The sequence below is a fragment of the Somniosus microcephalus genome, unplaced genomic scaffold (assembly GCF_052327205.1).
Source record: "Somniosus microcephalus isolate GS21.2 unplaced genomic scaffold, FLI_Smic_1.0 unresolved_chr6, whole genome shotgun sequence".
In the NCBI taxonomy this organism is placed as follows: Eukaryota; Metazoa; Chordata; class Chondrichthyes; order Squaliformes; family Somniosidae; genus Somniosus; species Somniosus microcephalus.
The window spans coordinates 43,292,221-43,311,104 of NW_028225184.1; the positions used below are offsets into that span (position 1 = coordinate 43,292,221).

Genomic DNA, 18,884 nt, shown 5'->3' on the forward strand with positions numbered 1-18,884 from the left:
AATTCCAATGTGCAATTGAATTGCAAATGACAGCTACAATGTGAAGTGAATCTTTCTAACTGCCATTTATCACACCTCGGCAGAGAGATAATCACAGCAATCAAAGGTGTGAATGGTGTCCAAACAGGTCAGTCAGGAATACATTACATCAAAGAACAATGTGGTGGGGTCACAAGGGGTCAAATGTTGCAGATGCTGGGGTCTGTAAGAAAAACAAAAAACAGACAAAAAAACATTGTTTTTTGCTAGAAATCACAGCAGGTCCGGCCGCACCTGTGTAGAGAGAACAAGTCAACGATGACTCGAGTATGGATGACCCTATGTCAGGTGGAGTTACATGTAGCGTAAGATGAACCCAAGATCCCGGTTGAGGCCGTCCTCATGAGTGCAGAACTTGTCTATCAGTTTCTGCTCTAGGATTTTGCATTTTCATGTGTCTCGAAGGCTGCCTTGGAGAATGCTTACCCGAAGATCGGAGGCTGAATGTCCTTGACTGCTGAAGTGTTCCCCGACTGGTAGGATACACTCCTGCCTGGTGATTGTTGTGTGGTGTCCATTCATCCATTGTCGCAGTGTCTGCAGGGTCTGGCCGATGTACCATGCACCGGGGCAACCTTTACTGCAACGTATGAGGTAGACAATGTTGGCCGAGTCACATGAGTATGTACCATGTACCTGGTGGGTGGTGTCCTCACGTGTGATGATGGTATCTGTGTTGATGTTCTGGCTTGTCTTGCAGAGTTTGCTGTGGCAGTGTTGTGTGGTGTCTTGGTCGCTGTTCTCCTGAAAGCTGGGTAATTTGCTGCGAACGATGGTCTGTTTGAGTTTAGGTGGCTGTTTGAAGGTGAGTAGTGCAGGCGTGGGGATGGACTTAGCGAGGTGTTCATCATCATCGATGATATGTTGAAGGCTGCAAAGTGCATGGCATAGTTTCTCCGCTCCGGGGAAGTACTGGACGATGAAGGGTACCCTGTTGGTTGTGTCCATGTTTGTCTTCTGAGGAGTTCTGTGCTATTTTTTGCTGTGGCCTGTCGGAACTGTCGATCAATGAGTCGAGCGTCATATCCTGTTCTTACGAGGGTGTCTTTCAGCGTCTGTAGGTGTCCATCACGTTCCTCCTCGGCTGAGCAGATCCTGTGTATTTGCAGGGCTTGTCCATAGGTGATGGCTTCATTAATGTGGTTAGGGTTGAAGCTGGAGAACTGGAGCGTCCTGAGGTTGTCCGTGGGCTTTCATTGTTTCTAAAGCGCTATGGGTCGTCCTGAGGTGGAGAAAGGCGCTCAGGCAATGCAAGTCTGAGAAAAGCGTGCGAGCCTGAGGGGAAACAGTGCAAGAGGACAACAAATAAAATCGGGAGAACCGGTGCTAGCGAGTCAGTGAGAGCGGAGAAAGAGAGCCTGAGGGAAGAAAGAAAGAAACAACGGTAGAAAAAAGAAAGATAATCGTTTCAAACGAGAATATGTGAGAAATCAGCCAATTGTGGGAATAAAATTCAGAGCATAGCCGACACATTTTGATCTTCCTTCTATCGCTCACTCATTTGAACTATTCCTGCCGCATTGAGCCTGACATTTACCATAATGATAAGAGGAGAGAACAATAGGGAAAGTTTTGCCCTCCTGATCACACGTTCTCAGACTAATGGAATGAAAATCACAAGTGACCCTCATCCTGAACACAGAGCCCAGCTCACCACCTGTATATACAGAATGGACCTTCTCTTATCCTTGCCTGAATGAAACTTTCACTGTCTGGATAGGTTGGAACGAAAAAAGCATTCGTTTTATGTTATTCGGATTGGAGCACAGGAGCAGATGGGAGCTGCTGTTTCACCGCAAGTTTGGAAGGGCGAACGGTGAAACGGCGGAGGGATGGTGGGTCGACAATGGCAGCACAGGGGGTCACGGTCGATAGATTGTAAAAAATGTTAGAAACAAAAATGTAAAAGTGGTGGATATCTGAATAAGTGAGACGCAGCAGGTGTGGAGAAGAGTGAATGAACCGGCTGAATTCCGTTGGTTGGGTGACGGTGTTGGCAGCGCTCGGTGCTGGGTTCAGGACAATTCTGGACCAGAGGAAATTCTGCAAATCTATCTTAATAACAACTGAAGGGAAAGGTTAATAGGGACCCATGAAGAAAATACAGAACAAACCGCCTTGACTGCATGGTTTATTGTTGTTGATAAAGCGGCGAAATTGATGAAAGCCGCAATATTTGTCAACGTTGGGATTTAAACCGGCGGCTTTACAGAGGCTGGAAACATGAATCTAGCGGCTTAGACCGGACGGCCACGCTAGCACATAACTATGCTGCGATTCTGATACTAGTGAAAGATCCAGCTTGTTCCCAATGAATTCTGGGATACTTGAAGATGTTAACCCTCTCAAAGAACGGGATTGTAAGAAATAGCTTTTAGATTCAAGGATGGGTTTTAATTAATGCTGAGAACAGAGACTGACAACATGCTGCTGGGAACAGATAGCAGAAAGGCAAGCAAGGTCGAATTTCAAGCATCAAAGACAAATAGAAGTGATAAGAGAATCGTAAAATGCAAGGAAACCTGCACATTTGCAGACTGCGAGACGCCACTTCACGAATTAAACTTCGGAATGTGTGTTCACAGCCCTCAGTAGAACCATTGTCTAAGCACGGTCGGTCCTCACAGGAAATAAGGGTACAAATTAACAACTAACATTGTACTAATCGCAGAATAGATGAATCACTGTGGGCTTTGTATGCACCCTGCTTGTTCGACAGTTCAGGATAAGATATTTTTTCTCAAGCAATAAACTATGCCTGCAATGGGGAAGAGATAACAGCAGGAATAAGGTGAGTAGGATGAAAAACTAACATCTGTGCCTTGCATGGGCACCCCTGATTTCAAGTGGTGGGCCCGAGAGTTGAGTGACCAACCACATAAACCAATTAAGAGTAATTGTTGTGATGCTGTTTGTACGTGTACGCCCCCATTCTGTAGTAGGTGGGCATTGCTTATAGTATTGTATAACTTGAATGAACCAATTAATTGGCCTTTGAGAGTGCACCACTCGCTTGAGGAAGCTGAGGCGCTCCCTTGTGCATAAGTCTTTTAATTGCTTTAATAAATGCTGAACTTGTCCTCAATTCTGTCTCCGTCTGTGGTTTCTCCAATTTCGAATCTAACAGTTGGTGTCAGAAGTGGGACACTGCAGGTAAGAACCATAAGAGTTAAAAGACACTGGAATTGACGGTTGAAGCGAGAACCGCGTCCTGTCGTAAGGAAAGACGTCAGAGTAAGGCTTCTAGGAGGAACACAGACTCGCTCGTCCGCCATCGGGGCTTAAAACCATGTTTGAGCCAGTCAGTATTAAATTACCCACATAGTAAATTATTCCTCCTGGAGGCCACGGACTGACGGATTTGATTAGACATAAATGTATAATTCTGATTTAGAGCATAAGGTGATACATTTGTGCCGATAAAGGATAAGATTGAATATAAGAATATAGGTAACAATTAATACGGGTCACATGGGTGAAGAGGGGAGACCTCTTTCACCGGGCGTTCTGGCTTTGGCCACCAGTGTCACTGTCATTCAACGGGTCCGAGAAGTTAATTTGAAATTTCAAAGTGAGATGATATGATTGAAAAGGGGTGGAAAGGAACAAGCCCAGTAGTTGACCAAATAAAGTGGTGGGCGGAACAAAAGGATGTCAAACAATCTAATTATGACAAAGGGATCACCCGAAACGTTGACTGTATTTTCTCTCCACCGATGTTGCATGGCCTGCTGAGTTTTTCCAGCAGTTTCTGTTTTATTTCGGATATCCATCATCTGCAGTATTTTGCTATCAAGCTAATTATGGAGCGGTTTTGTGTGCTAGTTGGATGGATCAGATGGGACCCATAATTGGGGACAAGGGGGGCAGACCGGCCTCATTACAAGGATTTTTTAGACACGGGCAGGAGGCTAAAGTCGAAGTCAGTACTCTCCTGAATATCAGGCCAGCAGAGACTGAGAATCTAGACGACTTAGGTAGCTGGGGTGACATTGTCGAGGCTCTACAAAAAGAGACTCGAGATACGTCGAACTTAAATCTCGGCCCCGTTCGGGGACCATAGAGGTTCAACGAGTCGAGACCACCCAACCCACGTGCCCCCCCGAATACACTCGTATCTACGCCCCCCTTTACCGCTTCCGTCTGGTGCTGAAAAATCCAATCCCGTGGCCCCCGTCCGAGTTAACCAGGCAGTAGGGGCACAAAACCCAGAGATAGGTGGATAGGGTACGATGGGCGAGGCACAGGCTTTTACGCCCCAGGAGAGATCCAGCGTCATCCTTCTCATTCCCGAACTCAAATGACACAATCCTAACGTCGAAATATGGGCAAGAATACGAAGCGCTGCTCGGCACTTTAATTTGTCCATACAAGACATAAAATATAATATCGAGGTGAAATATCCCTCTATGTTTTATCGGGCGTTGTGACAGCATGTCCTAAAATCCCCAGCCATGGCGGTGGAGTTTAAGATCCAATTCGATGGTTTGAAAACTTGGGTTCAGACCGCACTGGGCAATGGCACCGCTACCTGGATGGGGCTCACCACCCTGTGCCAGAGTCCCGGAGAAAACCCCGATGTACATTGTTCCATTAATTGAGCAGTATGTACACTGGGGCCAGACAAATGACATTCCTGCTAATCACGAAGTGCCACGGATTATAGATAATCTATCCGGGGACTGGAAAGGCCCTACCAAACCGCCCTCTGAATGGGGGCCAACCCTCAGGTCACAGAAGCTGGAATCCGGGAGTGGGCTGGTCGACTTTTTGGGCTCCACCAGGCGGATCTTTATGCCACCCGTCAAGGTCCCACCCCAACTTCTCTGCCCTGGTCCACGGAAGCGACCATGGGCATTATAACAGAGCCTATAGCAGTCATACAAGAGGCTCAACTCTGCTACAGTTGTAACGCACCAGGCCACTTGGTTAAGGATTGCACCCAGCCGGGAGTGAAGTGCACCAATTGTGGGCGGACAGGGCATCAACAGGCCGACTGTAACCGGGGCTGATACCGACCGACCCGCTTCAGGCCCTCAAGGACCAACCAAGAGAGGCTTGTCAAACCAAGAGTTGGAGGCGCACTGAGCCCTCCTCGTCAGCTACCAGGACGAGCCGGTCTCCCTTGTCTTGAAGCCGGGGTCCACACGCCCGTGTCTAAATATACTGTTAGGAGGCCGGCAGTACTGTGTCCTTTTAGACACGGGAGCCTCGGTGTCGATAACCGACACAGGATTTCCCACCTTAGATCAAAGCATTCAGGTTAGTGGAGAAAGTGTGGTCCTCCATCGGAGTGTTCCACTTCCCCTGCAACTGTCGCCAGGAGATCATACCTGTTGGGTTACCCTGTGGGTAGGTCCCAACAGTGAGGGACAGCTCTTAGGTATGGACATCCTCCATCAGATAGAGGCAAACTTTGTCCTAAGGGCTCATCTATTGGAAGTGGGGGGACCCAAGGGTGGAGATTTCCATTCCAGGAATATAAAGCCTGACAATGTAGAGTAAAAGCCCTCCGCCTGCTAAAGCACGCATCGGCGCAGGAAGGAACATGCGGGAGAGTTTGTGAGATTTGCTCTCTTACATGGGCGGAGGAAGGACCATGGGGGAGATTTTGTGAGACTTACCCTCTCACATGGGCGGAGGAAAGACCATGGGGGAGAGGTTGTGAGACTTACCCTCTCACATGGGCCGAGGAAGGACTCTGGGGCAGAGTTTGTGAGACTTACCCTCTCACATGGGCCGAGGAAGGACCATGGGTGAGTGTTTCTGAGACTTAACATCTCACATGGGCCACCCACAAATTAGACTGTGGTAGAGCGGATATGGACCCAATTAAGGTCCACGGTCCCTACCACGAGGCCCACCAGCAATACCCCCTCCGAGCAGAAGCCCAACGGGTCACCGAGTCCATAGCAGTAGACTTATTAGAAACCGGTTTGTGACAAAGACCTGTTCCCGTACCAACTCGCTGGTATGGCGAGTGCTGAAACCAGATGGATCCTGGAGAATGATCATTGATTATACGGCTCTGAATCGGGTCACTCTCAAGCTCCATGACTTAGTGGCGAATCCCGCCACTATTCTAAACTGCCTCCACCCAGCCCTGTCCATATTCACGGCACTGGACATCCAAAATGGATTTTGGACATGTCCTTTGAATCCCGGGTCCGAAGAGCGTTTCGCTTTCACTGTCGAGTCCACCCAGTGTATTTGGACCTGGTTACCTCAGGGATTTCACAATGCCCCTACTATTTTTCACGAGAGCCTGGAGAAGGCTCCCCATGCAGGCATTAGCACATACCCGAAAGCAAGATTCTGCCTGTATTCAATATATAGATGACATTCTCATTCGTAGCCCCTCGCCCTCAGCTCATCTGGACGCCCTGATGTATCTCTGATATGGCTTTAGTTCTAGGGGGGTTCAAACTGAATCTGATCGAAGCTCAAATTGGGATTCCTCGGGTTCCTAACTTGGTCAGATCATCTCCCCTGAGGGTGGGACCGTGACCCCCAAAAGTTTTCCAGCACTCTTGCAGATGCCGCGACCCATCACCGTCTCTGTCCTGCGAAGCGTGATGGGATTGTTTAACTATTGACGTACCTACCTAGCCGACTTCACCTAATTGGCAAGCCCTGTAAACGGCCTCCTAAAGGGAGGGCTCCAGGGAGAGGCAAGGCTGAATTGGACACCAGAGGCAATTGAAAGCTTTGAGATGGTCAAAATCAGTTTGGCCAACGCACCTGCCCTGGGTCTCCCGGACCCAGCTAAACCATTCCGTATAATGCGGCAGTGGGACAATCCCGGAACGAATGAATACGACCGATAGGATATTACTCCTGCCCGATACCATCCTCCATGATGGGACAGGCCTCATATCTGGCGGCCACTGATTGTGCAGCCTGGGCGGTAGAAGCAATAGAGTCTATGGTAGGTCCCGGGAAGGTAATCCTTCACAACCGCCAGAGCCTCATGACACTGCTTGCAGGTAGCCTGAATACTATTTCCAACCAGAAATGTGCGAGATGGGAGGCTTGTATATTAGGTAGGGAGGTTCGGATCGAGGTGCTAACCGAGCCTCGAGCGAACCCAGCATCCTTCCTAATCGACGAAGGGACCCCCCATGACTGCACCACTATCTTTCATATCGATAGTCAGCGACCCATAGCCGAGACCTGCCTAGAGATATACGGGAATGGGTCCAGCTATTACCCCGAAGGTCGACGGGTCACCGGATGGGCAGTAGTAGGTCCGTCAGGACAGACCCTCACCCAAGCGGCCCTGGGGATGGGAGGAGCCCAGCTGGCTGAAATCACCGCCCTCACTAGACAATTCAATTGGCAGAAGGAACAACCGCCAATATCTATAAAGGCAGCAAATATGCCTATTCGGTCATCCACGACCACCAGCGCCTGTGGCAGCGGCGGAGATATTTGACTACTTTAGGCAACACTATTTAACATGCTTCCACGATCGTCGAACTCCTTCGGGCAGCGGACGGCCCCACGCTGGGGGCGGTAGTCAAGATTCACGCCCAGCAGGCAGGGGAGACCCCAGAAATCCAGGGTAACCGAGCCACTGATTTGCGCGCCTGACGGGCCGTGTTGGCTCTCCATGTGATGGCCCTTAGTCCCAAGGAAGTATTACGAACCAAAGAGGCTTCCCCGGCCGACGATTTAATGAATGATATGCTCCTAATCGGATACTTTTCCGAGTCCGCTGAGAATATACAGTGTTGGGTGCATGAAGGAGCGTACAAAGACCCTAGTGTGTTTTATCATCACACGACCGAGTACGTGGTTCCTACATCGATTCGACGTGCCCTGATACAATCTTACCATGAGCCTGCGCATTTGGGAGGGTATAAGTTATATTACATTATAGCTGCCAGCTGGTGGTGGCCCAGCATGGCCAGAGAGATCCACGAGTATGGGCGACTATGTCTACCTTGCCTCCAAACAGGAATCGGGCGTAACATTCGAGTATATATGTGGCATGTCCGGCGGCTCAGGTGAAGCTGGACGCACTTACAAATGGATTTCGCAGGACCCCTACCCCCCAGCGGCGGGTATAACCATGTCTTTGTAGTCATCGACCTTTTACCTTTTGGGTCGAGGCCTTCCCCACTAGGAAGAATACAGCCGAAGTAGCTGCAAAAATCCTAGCGATGGAAGTCATTCCCCGTTGGGGGGTGCCTTACCAGATAGATTCTGACCAGGGAACACACTTCACCGGCAAGGCCATGAAACAGGCTTTAGCCCTCCTGGGGTTTTGACAACGGTTCCACATCCCTTACCATCCACAATTCTCAGGAATGGTGCAACGGATGAGCCGTACTGTAAAACAGTCTGTGACTAAGGCCATTTTACAGACCGGAGAAGGGTGGCATGCAGTCCTCCCCACCATTCTTTGGGGCATACGAGCCACGCCAGCCACAGGCACTGGCTTAACCCCTTTCGAACTAATGCCTGGACGAGCTATGGTGTTACCCCAAGACACCATAGTGTGGTGAGACCGGTATAAAAACCGGAGAGAGGCGAGGCCCGAGACCAGTTGGGACCAGCGGGAGCAGCGAGGAGGAGCTCGGGAGAAAACCCGGCGACCAGCGAGGCCCGAGACCAGTCGGGAGCAGTGTGGTGAGACCGGTATAAAAACTGGAGAGAGGCGAGGCCCGAGACCAGTCGGGAGCAGCGTGGTGAGACCGGTATAAAAACCGGAGAGAGGCGAGGCCTGAGACCAGTCGGGAGCAGCGTGGTGAGACCGGTATAAAAACCGGAGAGAGGCGAGGCATACCAACTCAGCAGCGGGGAGAGAGGTAAAAAGTAATCAGTGTGTGACTTCACCAGGGAGCAGGTAGGTGATTGGTTGGTGAGTATTTCTCTTTTTTCAATACAAGCTTGAATTCTGTGGTGTTAAATTTCTGTGGTGTAGTGGGGATAGTTGGTAAATAAAGCGCCCTAGAGCATACCTGTAACTGGGGTATTGAATCAATTTTTAAAGTAATTAAAGGGGTAAGTCATGGCAGGAGAGTTCAGACCCGTGCTCTGCTCCTCCTGCTCTATGTGGGAAGTCAGGGATGCTGCCAGTGTCCCTGATGACCATGTGTGCGGGAAATGCATCCAGCTGCAACTACTTGTAGACCACATTGCGGCACTCGAGCTGCGGGTGGAAGAATTTTGGAGCATGCGCGATGCTGAAAGGCTCGTGGATAACACGTTTAGCGAGTTGTGCACGCCTCAGGGTAGGGCAGCACAGGGGGTGACCATCAGGCGGAGCAACAAAGGCAGGCAGGTAGTGCAGGGAACCCCTGCGGACATCCCCCTTTCAAACAAGTATACCGCTTTGGATACTGTTGAGGGTGATGACTCACCAGGGGAAGGCAGCAGCGGCCAACTTCCTGGCACTGGGGGTGCTCCTGCTGCCCAGGAAGGGGGGAAAAAGAGTGGGAGAGCAATAGTGGTAGGGGATTCTATAGTAAGGGGAACAGATAGGCGTTTCTGTGGCCGTAGACGTGAATCCAGGATGGTTTGTTGCCTCCCTGGTGCCAGGGTCAAGGATGTCACTGAGCGGCTGCAGGGCATTCTGGAGGGGGAGGGAGAACAGCCAGTGGTCGTGGTCCACATTGGTACCAACGACATAGGTAAAAAGAGGGATGAGGTCCTGCAGCAAGAATTTATGCAGCTAGGTGAAGGATTAAGGAGCAGGACCTCAAAGGTTGTAATCTCTGGATTACTCCCGGTGCCACGTTCTAGTAAGTATAGGAATAGGAAGATAGAACAGATGAATGCGTGGCTAAAGGGATGTTGCAGGGGGGAGGGCTTTAGTTTCCTGGATCACTGGGTCTGCTTCTGGGAAAGGTGGGACTTGTACAAGTCGGACGGTTTACACCTTAACCAGGGGGGAACCAATATCCTTGCGGGAAGGTTTGCCAACACTGCTGGGGAGGGTTTAAACTAACTTGGCAGGGGGTTGGGGTACAGAGTGGAGCTATAGTAGGGGGTGATTTACGGCCAAATACAGAGGGAAAAACAAGTCAGCTGGGAAGGCAGAGCAAATATGTGAAGGCAAAAGAGAATATGGCAGGGCTGGAAGGCATTTATTTTAATGCAAGGAGTCTTGCAAATAAGGTGGATGAACTGAAGTTGTTGCTGAACACATGGGTGTACGATATTGTTGCTATCACGGAGACATGGTTGAGGGAGGGTCAGGACTGGCAGCTCAATATTCCGGGGTATAGAATCTTCAGGCGAGACAGAGGGGGGTGTAAAAGGGGAGGGGGTGTTGCAATATTAATTAAGGAGTCAATTACTGCTGTAAGGAGGGATGATATATTAGCGGGTTCCTCTAATGAGGCCATATGGGTAGAACTTAAAAACAAAAAGGGGGCAAGCACTTTGCTGGGAGTGTACTATAGGCCCTCAAACATTCAGGGGGAGATAGAGGAACAGATATGTAGGCAAATCTCAGAGAAGTGCGAAAATAATAGGGTAATAATAGTGGGGGATTTCAACTTCCCCAATATAAATTGGGACAGTCAGAGTGTGAAAGGCTTAGAGGGTGCAGAATTCCTAAAGTGCATCCAGGAGAGCTTTTTGAGCCAACATGTAGAAAGTCCTACAAGAGAGGGGGCGGTACTGGACCTACTTCTGGGGAATGTAGCCGGGCAAGTGGTGGAAGTGTCAGTAGGATAGCATTTTGGCGACAGTGACCATAATTCGGTGAGATTTAAGGTGGTCATGGAAAAAGACAAAGACGGTCCGGAAATAAGGGTTCTAAATTGGGGGAAGGCCGATTTTAATATGATAAGGCAGGATCTGGCCAAAGTGGACTGGGAGCAGCTGCTTATAGGAAAATCCACATCAAAACAGTGGGAGACTTTCAGAAGGGAAATAGAGAGAGTACAACGCCAACATGTTCCTGTAAAGGTCAAGGGTGGGACCAACAAGCAAAGGGAACCTTGAATGACAAGGGATATACAAAAATGCATTAGAAATAAAAGGGGGGCTTTTGGCAGTTACAAAAGACTAAAGACAGAAGAAGCCCTAGAGGAGTATAAAAAGTGCAGGGGCATATTTAAAAAGAAATTAGGAGGGCGAGGAGGGGCCATGAAATAACACTGGTGAGCAAAATAAAGGAAAATCCTAAGATGTTTTATAAGTATATTAAGGGCAAGAGGATAACCAGGGAAAGGGTAGGGCCCTTTAGGGACCAAAGTGGCAATCTGTGTGTAGAGCCAGAGGATGTAGGCGGGGTTTTAAATGAATTTTTTGCATCTGTGTTCACTATGGAGAAAGACGATGCAGACATAGAAATCGGGCAAGGGGACTGTGACATACTCGAACATATTAGCATCGAGAGGGAGGAGGTGCTAACGGTTTTAGCGGGCCAAAAAGTGGATAAATCCCCAGGCCCGGACGAGATGTATCCCAGGCTGCTGTGGGAGGCAAGGGAGGAGATTGCAGGGGCTCCGACACTAATTTTCAGAACCTCTCTGGCCACAGGGGATGTACCAGAGGACTGGAGAACAGCTAACGGAGTACCATTATTCAAGAATGGTAGCAGGGATAAACCAGGGAATTACAGGCCAGTGAGTCTAACATCTGTGGTGGGGAAATTATTGGAAAAAATTCTGAGGAACAAAATTAATCTCCACTTGGAGAGGCAAGGATTAATCAGGGATAGTCAGCATGGCTTTGTCAAGGGTAAATCATGTCTAACAAATCTGATCGAATTTTTCGAGGGGGTGACTAGTGGGGTGCATGAGGGAAATGCTGTGGATGTGGTTTACATGGACTTCAGTAAAGCTTTTGACAAAGTCCCGCATAGGAGACTGGTCAAGAGGGTAAGAGCCCATGGGATCCAGGGTGCCTTGGCGCGTTGGATCCTAAACTGGCTGAGTGGCAGGAGGCAGAGGGTGATGGTCGAAGGTTGCTTTTGTGACTGGAAGCCTGTGTCCAGTGGGGTACCTCAGGGATCGGTGCTGGGTCCCTTATTGTTTGTGATCTACATAAATGATTTGGATGAGAATGTAAAAGGTATGATCAGTAAGTTCGCAGATGACACGAAAATTGGTGGGGTGGTAAATTGCGAGGAGGAAAGCCTCCGGCTACAGGACGATATAAACGGGTTGATCAGATGGGCGGAAAAGTGGAAAATGGAATTTAACCCTGAAAAGTGCGAGGTGATGCATTTTGGACGGACAAATAAGGCAAGGGAATACACAATGAGTGGTAGGACCCTAGGAAGTACAGAGGGTCAGAGGGACCTTGGTGTACATGTACATAGATCCCTGAAGGCAGCGGAGCAGGTAGATAAGGTGGTTAAAAAGGCATATGGGATACTTGCCTTCATTAGCCGAGGCATAGAATATAAGAGCAGGGAGGTTATGATGGAGCTGTACAAAACGCTGGTGAGGCCACAGCTGGAGTACTGTGTGCAGTTCTGGTCGCCTCACTATAGGAAGGATGTGATTGCTTTGGAGAGGGTGCAGAGAAGATTCACCAGGATGTTACCTGGGATGGAGCGCCTCAGCTATGAAGAGAGGCTGGACAGGCTGGAGTTGTTTTCCTTGGAGCAGAGAAGGCTGAGGGGGGACCTGATTGAGGTGTACAAAATAATGAGGGGCATAGATAGGGTAGATAAAGCGGAACTTTTCCCCTTAGTGGGGGGGTCAATAACAAGGGGGCATAGATTCAGGGTAAGGGGCAGGAGATTTAGAGGGGATTTGAGGAGGAACTTTTTCACCCAGAGGGTGGTTGGAATGTGGAACTCAATGCCTGAAAGGGTGGTGGAGGCAGGAACCCTCACAACATTCAAGAAGCATTTGGATGAGCACTTGAAATGCCATTGCATACAAGGCTATGGACCAAATGCTGGAAAATGGGATTAGACTGGACAGGGATGGATGAGCGGTGCAGACACGATGGGCCGAAGGGCCTCTTTCTGTGCTGTAAAACTCTATGAGTCTATGAGTCTATGACTCTAAGACGCACCCCCTCAGGGTACGGGGGACACTTCCCAATTCCAGACAACTCTCCAGACATATCTATGCCTGATCAGTGAGGACAATCAGGCCAAACACTTTCAGGTTCAACACTTACAGGAGGCAGATGATGCCAAGAGACAAAGGGGAATTTGGGAAGCGCCCCCTCGGGTAGGACAGTGACTGGTGGTTCAGCGACCGGTTCGAGGTACCTTTGAGCTACGGTGGGATGGGCCCTTCCAGATCCTCCTAAGTACAGGAACCTCGTTTGCCTACAGGAAAAATTGAATGAAATATGGAAACACTGGAGCCAGATCAAGCCAGTGATAGAGCCCGGGGAAGAGATTTCCCCATCTCTTGGGGACATTATGATTAAAAGGAAATAATAACGAGTATTGACTTGTCTTTTCTCCCCTATATTTGATCACGACCGGATTTCGAAGGACTAATCGATTCTTCGGGTCGCTATTTTACCTATATCTTTCTTACAGATGTGCGGGTGTAACCTATTTACTGCCACCATTCCAGGGATCTCGACCTTTCGACGATCCAGTTTATCGACTTAACCGTGAACTCTCACTACTATACGACTCCAACCTTCCTCGGAACTCAACCCTTGACTCTAGAGTTCCGATTATCTCCCTTTTCTGGTAAGATTACTGGAGCCCTCGTTCGACATCCCAACAGAACTCAGAATCTTTTATTTACCCTACCACGCACAGAGGAGATAGGCTGGTTGCGAGACACAGCTGCTCTTTGGGAACCGCTGGTTTCGGGACTGGAGGAGCTTCACGAGGGGATATCCATTCCCTTTTATAGGCCCTCCTGCCTCTGAAGGAGGACAGTGCAAAATGATTTCAAACATTCCCGTCCGACAGCTGCACACCATCACCAAATTTCGATAATCAGGTAAGTTACACTGAGCCACTGTCACAAAGCCACCACCTCCGCATCAACGTCACGTATGATGTAGCTTTAACCCCGCTCCGACCCTTGTGCCCACGGCTAACAATAGGACAGACCGAAAGGGGGCTGGAGACAGACAGAGGGTCAGAGGGAGAGAAAGAGAGACCCTGCTAGTTAGCACAAGCTAGTGCCGAGATTGCTAAATGGACTGGACTCCTTATGCCTGGTGGTGGTATAGGATAACGATGGGGTGGCTTATCTTGGGAATGATAAGGTTATTGTTCAGCGAACAAACGACATCTACCATGGCGCTGTGGTTCTGCGTTGACTGGCTGGGAGCCCCCTTTTTCTGTGAGATGGCCACTGGTCCAGTGAAAACACACAAGGGGGTTTCTACAAGTAAAATCACAGGAAGGAAGGACAGGATAGGCTGCCAGAATAATGTGGGGCGTTCGGACCCCTTATGTATGCCTACCGTAGAGAGATGACAAACTTTCGGGATTACACCTGAACCAGAGGGGAACCAATATCCTTGCGGGGAGGTTTGCTAGCACTGCTGGGGGGGGGGGGTTTAAACTAACTTGGCAGGGGGATGGGGTACAGAGTGGAGCTATAGCAGGGGGTGATTTACAGCCAAATACAGAGGAAAAAACAAGGCAGAGCAAATATATGAAAGCAAAAGGGAATATGACAGAGCTGGAAGGCATTTATTTTAATGCAAGGAGTCTTGCTAATAAGGTGGATGAACTGAAGTTGTTGTTGAACACATGGGAGTACGATATTGTTGCCATCACGGAGACACGGTTGAGGGAGGGTCAGGACTGGCAGCTCAATATTCCGGGGTATAGAATCTTCAGGCGAGACAGAGGGGGGTGTAAAAGGGGAGGGGTGTTGCAATATTAATTAAGGAGTCAATTACTGCTGTAAGGAGGGATGATATATTAGCGGCTTCCTCTAATGAGGCCATATGGGTAGAACTTAAAAACAAAAAGGGGGCAAGCACTTTACTGGGAGTGTACTATAGGCCCCCAAACAGTCAGGGGGAGATAGAGGAACAGATATGTAGGCAAATCTCAGAAAAGTGCGATAATAATAGGGTAATAATAGTGGGGGATTTCAACTTCCCCAATATTAATTGGGATAGTCAGAGTGTGAAAGGCTTAGAGGGTGCAGAATTTTTAAGTGCATCCAGGAGAGCTTTTTGAGCCAACATGTAGAAAGTCCTACAAGAGAGGGGGCGATACTGGACCTAATTCTGGGGAATGTAGCCGGGCAAGTGGTGGAAGTGTCAGTAGGAGAGCATTTTGGCGACAGTGACCATAATTCGGTGAGATTTAAGGTGGTCATGGAAAAAGACAAAGACTGCCCGGAAATAAGGGTTCTAAATTGGGGGAAGGCCGATTTTAATATGATAAGGCAGGATCTGGCCAAAGTGGACTGGGTGCAGCTACTTATAGGAAAATCCACATCAAAACAGTGGGAGACTTTCAGAAGGAAAATAGAGAGAGTACAACGCCAGCATGTTCCTGTAAAGGTCAAGGGGGGGGGACCAACAAGCAAAGGGAACCTTGGATGACAAGGGATATACAAAAATACATTAGAAATAAAAGGGGGGCTTTTGGCAGTTACAAAAGACTAAAGACGGAAGAAGCCCTAGAGGAGTATAAAAAGTGCAGGGGCATACTTAAAAATGAAATTTGGAGGGAGAGGAGGGGCCATGAAATAACACTGGTGAGCAAAATAAAGGAAAATCCTAAGATGTTTTATAAGTATATTAAGGCCAAGAGGATAACCAGGGAAAGGGTAGGGCCCATTAGGGACCAAAGTGGCAATCTGTGCGTAGAGCTAGATGATGTAGGCGGGATTTTAAATGAATCTTTTGCATCTGTGTTCACTATGGAGAGAGACGATGCAGACATAGAAATCGGGCAAGGGGACTGTGACATACTTGAACATATTAGCATCGAGAGGGAGGAGGGGCTAGCGGTTTTAGCAGGCCAAAAAGTGGATAAATCCCCAGGCCCGGAAGATGTATCCCAGGCTGCTGTGGGAGGCAAAGGAGGAGATTGCAGGGGCTCTGACACAAATTTTCAGAACCTCTCTGGCCACAGGTGAAGTACCAGAGGACTGGAGAACAGCTAATGTAGTGCCATTATACAAGAAGGGTAGCAGGGATAAACCAGGGAATTGCAGGCCAGTGAGCCTAACATCTGTGGTAGGGAAATTATTGGAAAAAATTCTGAGGGACAAAATTAGTCTCCACTTGGAGAGGCAAGGATTAATCGGGGATAGTCAGCATGGCTTTGTCATGGGTAAATCATGTCTGACAAATCTGATTGAATTTTTCGAGGTGGTGACTAGGGGGGTGGACGAGGGAAATGCAGTGGATGTGGTTTACATGGACTTCAGTAAAGCTTTTGACAAAGTCCCGCATAGGAGACTGGTCAAGAAGGTAAGAGCCCATGGGATCCAGGGTGCCTTGGCGCGTTGGATCCTAAACTGGCTGAGTGGCAGTAGGCAGAGTGTGATGGTCGAAGGTTCCTTTTGTGACTGGAAGCCTGTGTCCAGTGGGGTACCTCAGGGATCGTTGCTGGGTCCCTTGTTGTTTGTGATCTACATAAATAATTTGGATGAGAATGTAAAAGGTATGATCAGTAAGTTCGCATATGACACGAAAATTGGTGGGGTGGTAAATTGCGAGGAGGAAAGCCTCAGGCTACAGGACGATATAAACAGCTTGGTCAGATGGGCAGAAAAGTGGCAAATGGAATTTAACCCTGAAAAGTGCGAGGTGATGCATTTTGGACGGACAAATAAGGCAAGGGAATAAACAATGAGTGGTAGGACTCTAGGAAGTACAGAGGGTCAGAGGGACCTTGGTGTACATGTACATAGATCCCTGAAGGCAGCGGAACAGGTAGATAAAGTGGTTAAAAAGGCATATTGGATAATTGCCTTCATTAGCAGAGGCATAGAATATAAGAGCAGGGAGGTTATGATGGAGCTGTACAAAACGCTGGTGAGGCCACAGCTGGAGTACTGTGTGCAGGTCTGGTCGCCTCACTATAGGAAGGATGTGATTGCTTTGGAGAGGGTGCAGAGAAGATTCACCAGGATGTTACCTGGGATGGAGCGCCTCAGCTATGAAGAAAGACTAAACAGGCTGGGGTTGTTTTCCTTGGAGCAAAGAAGGCTGAGGGGGGACCTGATTGAGGTGTACAAAATGATGAAGGGCATAGATAGGGTAGATAAAGAGGAACTTTTCCCCTTAGTAGGGGGGTCAATAACAAGGGGGCATAGATTCAGGGTAAGGGGCAGGAGATTTAGAGGGGATTTGAGGAGGAATTTTTTCACCCAGAGGGTGGTTGGAATCTGAAACTCACTGCCTGAAAGGGTGGTAGAGGCAGGAACCCTCACAACATTCAAGAAGCATTTGGATGAGCACTTGAAATGCCATTGCATACAAGGCTATGGACCAAATGCTGGAAAATGGGATTAGACTGGACAGGGATGGATGGGCGGTGCAGACACGATGGGCCGAAGGGCCTCTTTCTGTGCTGTAAAACTCTATGACTCTATGACAGAACAATATGAGGAGCCCGGGCTACCACATGTGATTGACTGCTACTGAAGTGTCACCCCCACACCCCTACCCCCATTGGCTTCCATGACACCATCCTACCTGGAGCGCGACCCACTGACCTGCCCCACATGACGGAGGGACCTGCTAGTGGGATGGTGTTTGTTAAGTATGTGTATTGTATTGAACAATTAACACAAAGACTTAAACGTATAACTCAAACAGGTCTTTACTGGTTGGAGGTAGGGACTGCACGTAGGTCTTTTCTTCAGGCCCACAGGCGGGAACTGAGGGGAGATCAGTACCCACAGTACTATTGATACCCCTATGGCCAGGAGTGGTACTGCGTATCACTACGCCCTACAAGTAGTGCTGTCCTGTCCATAGGTTCAAAGTAGCACACATATTACATACACAACATTCCTCCCTTCTTAGCTTTACAGTCATCTCCCCATTTAACATAACGTAATAACATATATACATATATAACTTCAGGTTTACATAACAGAATAACATAGATACATAGATAACTTCATGTCAAAACAGATCACAGATTCAGTCTCTGCGGAAAACAGTTCACCGATTCAATCTCTGTGGTGTAGTCGGTTCACGTTGCTGGAGTGACTCATTCAATAGTCCTTCCATGGATTTAACAGTTTGAACTTCCGAACTGAATTGGCTCCATTCGGAGGGACCACGTGTGTGATCTGGTAGAGGTAATAATGGTTCAGATGGGTCATCTTCTGTTTTGCCTTTTCCTTTTCTGCTTCTTGGAGACTCTCTGGGCTCCACTGTCAGCTGCCAGCTGCATGCGCAGTTCCTCCTTCTCTTCCTCCTTTTTCCGTAGTAGAGCCACCTTCTCCCGATGTTCCGTAGACTTTCGGTGCTCCTCCATGATTTCTGTATGGTGGGAGTCGAAGTTACAAGCTGGGCAGGACAGGACATAGTAATATTCGGTGTCGTCCTGATCTAGGCCAGCGAGAGGGTCTTCTATTTCCTCCATACCCAGCTGGGCGTTAGCCAGCTTTTGTTCCAAGTCCAGACATCTTTCCTGAAGAGACTTCTTCATGCGTACCTCTTCATCCAGCTTTTTCTGGGCTTTCAGCAAGTCGTTTACTAATGACCTCATTTGAGATTTTACTACTTCAACTTCTTTTGGAGATTGATTGATCGGACTATTCAATCCCTCTACCGGAGCAGCTGTTTCAGCGGTCTGTTGTTCTACGTTGACGTGAGTCAGCATACTTTTGGCATCCAAGGGCTGCTCTGTTGCAGTCATCTCAGTCTGTGTTGCCACCTCAGCTCTTCCAATAACCTTTGAGAGCTCCGAACCCCTTTCGTTTGAATATTGAAGTCCGTGTTCAAGTTTTTCCCATTTC

At 48.6% G+C, this 18,884-nt stretch overlaps 1 pseudogene; it reads right to left on the bottom strand.

Annotated features, from left to right (window-relative positions):
• Positions 1-333: 333 nt before the first annotated feature.
• On the bottom strand, positions 334-6,094 carry LOC147087243 (uncharacterized; annotated as a pseudogene).
• Positions 6,095-18,884: the final 12,790 nt, after the last annotated feature.